The sequence below is a fragment of the Rhipicephalus sanguineus genome, chromosome 5, assembly GCF_013339695.2.
Source record: "Rhipicephalus sanguineus isolate Rsan-2018 chromosome 5, BIME_Rsan_1.4, whole genome shotgun sequence".
Lineage (NCBI taxonomy): Eukaryota > Metazoa > Arthropoda > Arachnida > Ixodida > Ixodidae > Rhipicephalus > Rhipicephalus sanguineus.
In genome coordinates this window covers 154,190,250-154,201,087 of record NC_051180.1, presented here as the reverse complement: position 1 = coordinate 154,201,087, position 10,838 = coordinate 154,190,250, and positions in this window count along the sequence as shown.

Sequence of the window (10,838 nt, the reverse complement as noted above, 5' to 3'; positions counted from 1 at the left end):
CATTGCATACCTGCGACAGCGCGGCACTTTTGCTATATAGTAGGCGGCCTCATGTCAGCAAAAATGGAGTTCGCTCGCCAAAGCCGTCACATGTATGGCGTATGCCCATGCAAGCGTCAGCTTACACGAAGGTGGATCTACGTCGGGTCGCTCGTCGCTGTCGCGTGCATTTTCACTCATATGGGGTTTGGCATTAAATCTAACACGAACAGACGTGTGGCGCCGTCACTAGCTCAGGTGGTGTTACTTCTCTGTTTGTCGGTGTGCAACAGAGGCAGTGCTTTACCTGCTCCCCTTTTGTTAAAGTAGCGAATGGAAAGGAAAAGCGGTAAATAGGGGGGTCGCGGAAATGGCGCTGCAATGCGTGCTTGCTAGAAAACATTCCCGCTCATTCTCTATATTTCGGGCTTGAGTCGGGCTTTGCGCCGGGCCCGAGCCCGGCCCGATAAAAACCTCCAAGTAGCCGAGCCCGGCCCGGGCCCGAGGAGAAAATACGTCGGCCCGCCCGAGCCCGGCCCGCGGGCCGGGTCGGGCTCGGGCTTTCGGGCTACCCGGAGCCCGTGCACACCTCTAGTGCGAACATCCTCGCGACGTTTCAGTCGGAGTAAAAGATCGATGTGCCAGAAAGCGTAACGTACTGATCAACACCCGACTACGATCCGGGCTCATTCTACGGTTTTTTTTATCATCCGAACTATATTTCCATGATTTCACAGCATCCTCAGAATCACCTCTGCTAGAAACAGCAAAAAGATCGCTTGCGGACTCAACAGAATTGTTGAAGGAACAAGATTTCTGAGAGGGTCTCACTACCGTTTCGTCTGCCATTTTCGCGAACAAACCAAGCGAACCGCGACCATTGAGTCGCTGTTAAAAATCGCTGCCGTTCGGGGGAAAAAAAACTAACTATTCAGGAAACGAAACATTAGTGCTTACAGAATGTGCTAGATGGTGCAACTATTTGATAGAAGCGGCGCGTTCGGGTCACCGGCGCGGTCACGAAAGAGTTAAGAAAGCCCTGTAGCCTGACGCCCATTGAACGCGCTCTATCGCATTATTTACATGTAAGAATTGCTTCGTCCGCGCTTTATTTGTTCGCGGCTGTATACATGCATGCCAACTCGGTCTGTTCTAACGCCATCGCACGCATGTACACACGACGGCTCAACCAAGCGAGCGCCGCCCCCCATTTGCTCGGTGATATTTCTTTCCCCGGCAAACCAGTTCTCCGACAGTGTCGGCACGTGCACGGGGTCCCTCACTGCTTCAACTTGCGTGACAGCCTATTTTTGTAGCGCTGTAAGTAGGGAGGACGCGTTATTACTCATTCACTTTCGCAATGGAGCTATAAGCATGTGGTTAGTCGCCTTGTATTGCTTTTTTATTCTCTCTCTCTCTCTCTCCTCTCTCTCTCTCTCTCTCTCTCTCTCTGTTTCTCTCTATAACTACTATGTACGCACTGCGACTGGAAGCTAATTTCTCATACTCGATACGCATTAGAATAATCGCGACCCGTACCGAAGTGGAGAGGTTAGTTACATGAATACATGACCTTCGAAGGGAATGTATTGGTCGCTTCAATTAAAAAAAAGGAAAAGTCCCAGGGTCCCGTATGCATTCGCCTAGGACGACTCGAAGGCGAAAGCCACCTTGTGTGTCTACCGTATTTACTCGAATCTAGGCCGGCTCCGATTCTAAGCCGACCCCCGAAATTCGCAAGGCCGGAAGAAAAAAAAGACTTAATCATTGTACTCGAACTAAGCCGAGCCCTCCACTTTCGCACATCGTTTTTTTTTTTTTTTTCGAAAAAAACATCGGCTTAGATTCGAATAAATACGGTATTTTACCGAGTACTTTATAACACGAGAACGACCCTTTGCTTTGTGTATGTTTTTCTCAAGCGAACGCCGCAAAGACGGAGCTCACGCGGTCACGTGATATAAGCGTGTCCTTTTTTTTTTTTACTTACGCAAAGTGAGCGAGTAGTTAGGCGTCTCGAGTCACGCTAGAGAGGTCACGTGATTTTCTTAACCACACGCCGGCTTTTCAACGAGGGGCCATTCCGGTCTAATATTTATGTTAAAAAGTCTCCATCTCTCTATCCATCTCTCTAGCTACGCAGTGCTTGCAGATATGGTTTCAGTATTTCGGAGAAGGCAATTTTCGTGAACGCGAGGCGTCGACAATTATTAGCAAATAATAAAATCGTCATAATCAACACTTTCCGATTTCTCGACTATAGAATGCATACTTATTTTTATACCAAATTTTACAATCGCACTCGGAGGCGTTTGCTCCGGCCGTTCTGTTCTTTTGTTCCCAGATCTTCGATCACACAATTTGACGCTCGATATGCTAATAGTGCATTGATAGCCGCGGCAGTCCCCGACATAAGGACATCCTGGATGCCTCATTATGTAGCGGAGCTAACTGTAAGAAACAGAGCTAACGAATGTGTTCTTTGCTATTTTTTCTTTATTATCATTCTTATCTTTCATGTTTTTCCCTCATCTTTCGTGTCACCGGGGCGCCGTTGCCATTAGCTTCGTCCAACTTTCGTTAGTGAAGTATATCCTGTAAGTCGCACGCCGTAAGTTTTCGTTCGTGTTTGAGTGCGAAACTTTGCGTACCGAGTGCAGAATTTGATGATGGATATCCCGGAACAAAAGTGCGAAACTATAACAGACCAAGATGAATTTCTCTGCCAAGAATACGTTGCCTATCGCGAAATTTAAAACGGCGATTAATTTTTAAAGTTATGCATTCACTGACTCTATTCGGAATCTAAAGTCGTGTCTGCAAAAGCATGTAAACCACCTGTCGTAGAACCGCTTGTCAACACCTTCACCATCAGTCTGTCGCGAGAAAAAACGACAAGCGGTCACTTCGGAGCGAGCGGCTTGCTTGCTTGCTTGCTTGTTTGCTTGCTTGCTTGCTTGCTTTCTCGCTCGCTTGTTCCTTATGTTGGCTCTTACCCACTACGGGGGATCGGCCATGAAACCGGCGGTTAATAAGATATTTAAAAAAAAAATTTTAGCTAAAGAATGAGAATAAATCAATTGCCAAAAGAATAAACGAAAATTTAAGAATGACTTGTCGATATGGAATAAGGAGCAGAATAATACAACATTGTGAGAAACAATGAACGAATGAAAGGAATTCTGGAGTACCAAATTTTGTCCAGGAATAAGTTAACAAGGAATTCTTCGTGCCTCACCGAGAAATTCGCACAGGGCTGAGCAGACGAACGGCTGTTTACATTCGGCCACAGCAGCCACGCACTCCTTCATTCTGCTCTTCCACAGCCAGCGGGGCAATATAAAGATTTTTAAAAATTTAAATTCCTGAATAGCTTTGAAGGCCTTATGAATAGACTTCGGCTTTCTATCAAAGCTGGGAGGGAATGATGTAACGATTTCATTAATCTTATTGTATTATAATCATATTCCAATTATATTCCTCTTCGTGTTTCGGCAGTGGTCCGAGCGGCGCTCCGCCAACACTTTTATCATTTTATTTGTGTGATTAATTTACTTATAGTTTTAAAAGTTTGAATGATAATTTCTGCTTCTCGACTCGGGCAGTTAAACTATTAGCTAGTAATTGTAAGTTCAGCGGCAGAATCCGTGTGTTTATATTTAGAGTAGATGAAGCTGACAGCTTTTCTTTGAATCAAGTTTTTTAATGTTCAGTTTACTATAAGGATCCAGAATAGTAATAGAATACGTAATCTATAGGTCATGTACATATATAAGTAGCCAATAAGTGTAACGTTAGGTGGAAATTTTCGAAGTTTGGTTATAAGTAATGAAGTTTGTAGACTGAAGCCGAGTAGCAACCGTTGTCAATACGCTGATTCCAAGAAAGGTTCTTTCTTTATTGTCACTCCTAGGCATTTGCAACTGCACGTTACACTCTTCTAGATGTTAAGTGGTAGATCGCTAAGATGATAACGTGAACCGGATGGCAAACTAATATAGCAGAACGATAGTAATACTTGGATTATATCTGGATAGTGGCCAAATTTTGTTGCTATCGCGGAGATCGGTTAATGCGTGATAAAAAATGAATAAAATCAGAGAAGAAAATTGCTAAAAAAAAGTAGGCGGCTCATTTTTTTATGCACATTATGGCGTCGCGCCGAGTGGGTACTACCAGCAATAACGGCATCCGACTGACCAATGGTCAAGGTCAGTTTACGCAGGCAGTTTACGGGTGGTTCCTTATCGTTTTGTATTGACAGTAATGACCTCGTTCAGCAAAACCAAAGGAAAGAAAGAAAGAAAGAAAGAAAGAAAGAAAGAAAGAAAGAAAGAAAGAAAGAAAGAAAGAAAGAAAGAAAGAAAGAAAGAAAGAAAGAAAGAAAGAAAGAAAGAAAGAAAGAAAGAAAGAAAGAAAGAAAGAAAGAAAGAAAGAAAGAAAGAAAGAAAGAAAGAAAGAAAAAGAACCACTTATAGTGTTGAATTATGCGGATATACGCATCACTGAACCTAACACATTACATATAGCCTTTGAGTTTTTATCAAATGTATTATTTTTACCATTCAACGTAATGCCTATGAGATTTATATAGCATGATACATGACGTATATATAGAGCGTATGAAGTAATGCATGAAGATGTGTATAAAACCTGTGCGTATGAGGTTCACTGGTGAAGAGCTTTTGGTGATCGCAATCCAGTAGCTTCAGAGCTATTGCATGGTAGTATACATGTAGTAACATGGGTTTTTAAAAAAATCGCCATATATACACCAAAAATCTACACAGTAAGCGAGGTTCTACTCGAAGAGACTAGTATTACTCACGTTTGAACTAAAAATACATAACTAACCAATTCTAAAATATTGATAATCAATTTCCAGCTCATCCCTTACAAAAATGTATGTAGACAGTCTATAGACTGTCTAAATCCATTTTTGTAAGCAATTGTTCTGAGTGAAAATATTGTAATGCCCTAATTAAAGTCAGTTACCTTACTGCACAAGACACATCCGCATGAAACGATTTTCGAAACTGTCATTACTTTTTGGAATACCTGAGCGATGTCATACTTGCGGCAGAAATAATCTTTTGTTATGCTTGCTTTGTTTCACCAAAATACTTTTATAGATCGAAGCTCAAACTTTGCTTGAACACCATGCTATTGGTAGCAAACACTGGTGACGCATGTATCGAAGCTTTTCGTATCCTCATGATTTGCTTCAAGTGGACGTGACTTTCCAAGTGGCCCGCTAGAGTCCGTAAATTACAATATATGCACCGTAAACGAATTACCTTTAGGGTTAACGTACAGCCACGCTTGCCGATTATAAATATATTCACTTTCATTTCACTTGTAAATAACGTCCGCCTGTGAGGGTAATCTAGCTTCAGGAAATAGAATTGTGGCACGTACGCCACACATGATTTAAAAAAAAATGTGTGTTAACAAAAAAGACAGAATAAAAAGCACCCAGATTACAGCAAGAAAACTGTCAAATTTCCGTATTTTTCTTTTTTGCCACCACAATCGATCACTAAATAAATAAATAAGCCAATCAAAGGAACTTTATTGCTCCACAAGAAATATGGAGGTGACGGGAGAAAAAAATTGGCCGCGTATCTGCGTGCTTCGCTGCAAATGTCGTCGAAAGACGATAGTCGTTTGCCGGCCGTATTACATGAGTCCTCCTCCTCTATGCTGAATCGCCGCATCTGGCTCATAGCGTCGCATTTGCAGCGCAGCCCATAAAACACTAGCATTTTCTACGCAGCCTTAGAAACACTAGGGTCTTTAGTATTACGTGTCTATGTATTTTCTAGTAAATGAACACACCACCTAATACTTATGTACTGATGTTGCGCCTCAGATATGCTTAACATTTGTTTTTTTGGTCGACAATGTTCACAAGTATGAACGGCGTTACCAGTTCAAGATGGCTGGGAGTTACGCAAGTGGTTAAACTTTGGCCGGGCGGCTGAATCGGGTGACGGACAGACAAACAGAAAGACAGACGGACCAAAATTTTTGCGTTTAAATTCCCCAAGAAAGACTAGCGTCTTTAAAAAAAAAACGCCGAAACTGCAGCTTGACAAAGCTTCGGCACCCTGCAGAGTCCAGCAGCAAATGAGCGTGGTACAAACTAATAATTGTGCAGGAAATAGCAAAGCCTGTGTAGATGTGTGCACTTAAGGAAAAACTTTGATAATTAGAAAAGACAAGGAAGGGTTTGTTTCTTCGGTTCGTATACATCATGATACATTACGATACAGAAATTTCTTAATCGGACACTTTGTAATGACAAACGGTATCATGGTAATAACAAACGATTATACAAATAAGCCAAAAAGAAACATCTACAGAGGCTCAGAAGTATATACAAAGAAAAGGATTTCAACGACGGGACATAATACCACTTTAACATTCATGACATACGTGAAGACTAAATCAGTGCGACATTCAAATAGATTAACTATAAACAGAAAAGACAGGCCAAAGCTGTCGGCCATTTATTCCAACATGTAAATAATAAATAGCCTCGGGTTCAAATGTAAACCAAGGCAAAAGATGCTAAAAAATCTTCTCGACGCGTAGTCAAAATGTTCATAACAAAGCAACTAAATGGTACTGTAAGAAAAATAAGTAAGTAAAAGGCAGTCATTGAAAAACGCCACGCGCTAAGCAGTCAAGCATTCGTGGCTTTCTGTGACTGATGAAGGAGACTACGAGCTCATGAAAACTTACTCTCATCTTCACCTGTTTCCTTCAGTATAATCTGCGCTAAAGACTGCAAGCAAAATCCTTACACGCGATTATACGTCTCAATTCAGTGCAATTTTAAGTATATCACTTACAAGTAAGCATAATTACAAAGCTCACTGCAGGGACAAGTGCTAAAGGCAAACAAGCCTAGGCCCCTCTCCTATCGCAATTAGTGACAGTTCACAAGCTTCGAGTTCAGCACACTTAAAAAAAAAAACTTTGTAATGCATCAGTTTCAGGAAAATAGACAAGCCACTTGTGAGAGTACACATAAAAAATCACGCAAAAACAGAAGAAAAGGTTTACACAACATCTTTGAAACAATCGTACAGAAGAGATCGCGCATGGCAAAATGCGCAACCAAACGAAGCAATGAAAATTCCAAAAACGAGGAACACGAAGTACATGAGGATGCACGGCTAAGACATTGTACAATGAAATAATCAGAACACTAATTCATGAACGATTTAAGCACTGGTCGAGGCACAAAAATAGTTAATGTTTATACTGTAGGCCTGCGGTTATTAATGAGCCATTTGCTTGTTTCTTTTTTTTTTAAGGCAGCACTGCCAGCTGTGAAGTTCAATTTATCTGTAAGGATGTTCCACACATGAGGTATCTGGTACGCAGCATTTTTCTATAATGAGTTCTTATTTTAGGTGCTCGTTTCCTTTGTTCTCGTAAACTGTAGTGTGGTTTTTCGGTGCAGATCTGTTCATACAGTTTATTTTGTTGAATTTTCTGGTTTATGTTGAATTTCGTTGTATTGCATTCGCTTGCGTGTGTTTGGCATTGGCGTAGCCAGACTGGGTTGTTTAAAGGTTTAAACTCCTCCTCTCTCTCTCCCCCCTCACCCCAACCGAAAATTTTGACGCCCAGTGATGAGTATATATCGTGCATTATGCACACACTCACACATGGGGAAGCCGAACGCTATATATACATATAATGTCTGGAAAGGGGGGGGGGGGATTGTCTGGTAAACGTGCTCAGTTTTTTTTTTCCTTTTCTTAAAAAAAACACATAATCATGTCTGCTCAACGCGCTATATAAAATTCATACAGTCATGGACACAGCACAAGTGTTCGTCGCTCGAAGCGGCGTCGAACGACCGCAGCGCCGCACGTCTGATCTGTTTGTTGACAACACGCGGCAAAGCCGTCTGGGTTTTCCCGGACTTCGCGGTATATACCTGACGGAGGCGTGGGACACCTTTTCGAGTGCAGCCGCCAAGCGAAGGCCGCTCGTTATGGCAGCTCACGGATGTATTGGCAGCCGCCGAGGAAGTATTTCGTGAGGACGTCGACACCACATTAGGTTGATGATGCTGATATGTTTATCGCAGGCACGTAGCCAGGGGGGGGGGGGGGGGCTAGGGCCTTCCCCTTCCCCCCGAAATTTTGGTGAAGTAGGCGCTTTTACCAAAAATAAATATTTAAAATAGGCGTTTTTCTCAAATAGTCAAGCTTTTCAGTAAGTGCCTCCCCCCCCCCCCCCCCAAAAAAAAAAAATTCCTGGTTACGGGCCTGGTTTATCGATATCACCTATAGCTTTGAAGCGGGGCGGCGACACAAGTCTGGCAACCTCGTCTGTTTGCGCAACTTGGTGCAGGCCGCGCTAATTTTTTTTTAAATTTATTTTCTTTATTTATTCATACAAACCTTTACTTTTGCTGTCAGCTATGCCTGCAACGATTCTGGTTCTATTAACCTCTTCCATTATCTTTTTTTTTTTTCTCTCACAAATATCCAGTTTCATTCCAAGAGCGTCTGAAATATGAACGCCTTTCACGGGCCTCGCTGGGTGAATATCCTGCTATTTCATTACAATGTTGTGCGTAGTTTCCGGGCTTTTATTGCAGCGTGACACATGCCCCATCCCGTCGCGAATATTTATACTCCAGTATGCTTTCTTGTCTTCAGCCATCAAGCTTACCTAAAATAGCAAAATGCTGTCCATTAATTTTCTTACCATACAAATTCTCGCTTCTGATTTGTTTTCTGTCGAATTTGCCAATCTCTATGTTATTTTTTTTTTTGCGATTGTTTTCATCCTAGGCATCCGTATTGCTGATTATTCTTTCCATAACTTTCTTTCTCGCGGCTCTTGCCTATTTACAAAATCAATTACCTTGATCTTTGTTGCCAACCTTTTTTAATTCGTCTATTCCGCGGTATCCACCCTTCTGAGTATGGCCAAAAGTCAACGTATTTTTTTTTTTTTCCACTGACGCTAGGATGTCAGATACTTCAGTGCTCCCTAATCAATTTCAGAGTTGTACTCCTCTGAAAACTTAACTGTCCAGCTATCTCGCCTTTGACGCCCTCCGTCTACCGGGAGCAAATATACTGTAAGCAGGTTCGTTTATGGAAGCCGTCATTTAACCATTCTGCAAACATGGCCTCCAAGCCATGTTTGGTGCTCTAGTGATTACGCTGCTCAGCTGCTCGACCCATAAGTTGCGGGTTCGATCCCGGCAATGGCGGTCGCATTTTCGATGGAGGCGAAATGCTAGAGGCCCGTGTACTTAGATTTACGTCGAAATTCCCGGAGCCCTCCACTAGGGCGTGCCTCATAATGATATCGTGGTTTTGGCAGGTAAAACCCCCGAAATTACTATTAAACATATCCTCCGTGTCCTAATTGATCTCATCCAAGATCCCGCCATATGCAGTCAACCATGCATCATGATGTTGAACAGCGCAAATGACAAGGAACGGTTGAAAAGAGAACAGGACAGGCGCTGTCCTGTTCTCTTTCCAACTGTCCCTTGTCCTTTGTTCTGTTCAACATCATGAGCCAATACCAACTTGCCCAACTTTCAACTTTAACATCAGACGAATTCAGAAGAAGGATTTTTATGCAGTAGCCATCTATGTGAAAGGCCGCCATTGTTGTTGCATTAAAACAGATTCACGCTGCGCCATCCCAAGACATTTACGCAACAGGTGATCACGTAATCAAAGAGAAGCCGTTCCTGAGTGCAAACTTCAAGTTTGCGCTTTTCACTGTCGTGTTGCGCTAGCATGGCTCAACAGAGTCGGACTGCGGACGTCGATATACTTGGGGAGTTCAGATAACGTGCCACTCAGCAACTCAAATCGCCGTCACGTTATTCAAGGAAAATGAGAACAAGGTGCGGTCAAAAGGTACGAGCGTGCAATATCGCACAAAGAAAATGGAGAAACTGCCTTCGATACGCGATGTTTGCGGCTGACGTTCGCACGTACTTACAAAGCGATCTGCAGCCACGTGTGTGAGTACGCCCGCTTGCGTGGGCGAGCAACTGCCACGGGCGATGCAAAACCTTGAACCAGTTTCCTGTCCCGTGTGTGGACAAAAAAAAAAAAAATGTAGGAAGAGACGCGGCACGTGTGCGCAGCTTTTTCGAGGGCGTTGCACAGCGCCGCGCATGGCACGTGCGCCCTCTGCAGCCATTCGTCCATTAATCGAGCGAGAAACTTAGTGCACCTCCAGAATCCCAGAGGTCGCGACCGGTTAAGTCGCGAATGCACAGCCTGCTCGTTAGGAGCACATGATATCGTATACACCAGGGACGCGAACAAAGCGACAGTGGTTGTATGTTATCTTTCTTTTTTCTGATGCGAAACATTCTTTTTCCCGTCCACTAACTTCGCGTGAATAAAGTGGCCAAATGAAGCGAGCTGATACTGGTCTGATCGTAGGCGGTGATTTGTTGGAGCGATACGAGTGGTTTACGCAGGAATTGTAGGCGGCGCGCTCTCGACCGTGAAGTGGGAATTGTGTTTCATCCTCGTTCAGCAGGTATAAGGCGAGGGGGCGGGGAAGTTTTACGGTGGCAGAACGGGCTCCCGAAATTTTCCGAGCGCTGCATAACCCCTCTCCCCCTCCCTTCGACCTTTCTTTCGCCCATGCTCTTTACACACCGCACCGATATATTAAAATGACAAGGATATTATAATGACTAAGATATTGTTTGGGCGCAGGCCGTGTTTCTTATATTTATTTATTTTTACAGATGGCATATAAAAACCCTTGAAAAATATGTCTGGCTACGCTACTGCCGTTGAGTCACGAATTTCGGTTGATTGACTTACGGGGTTTGACGTCCC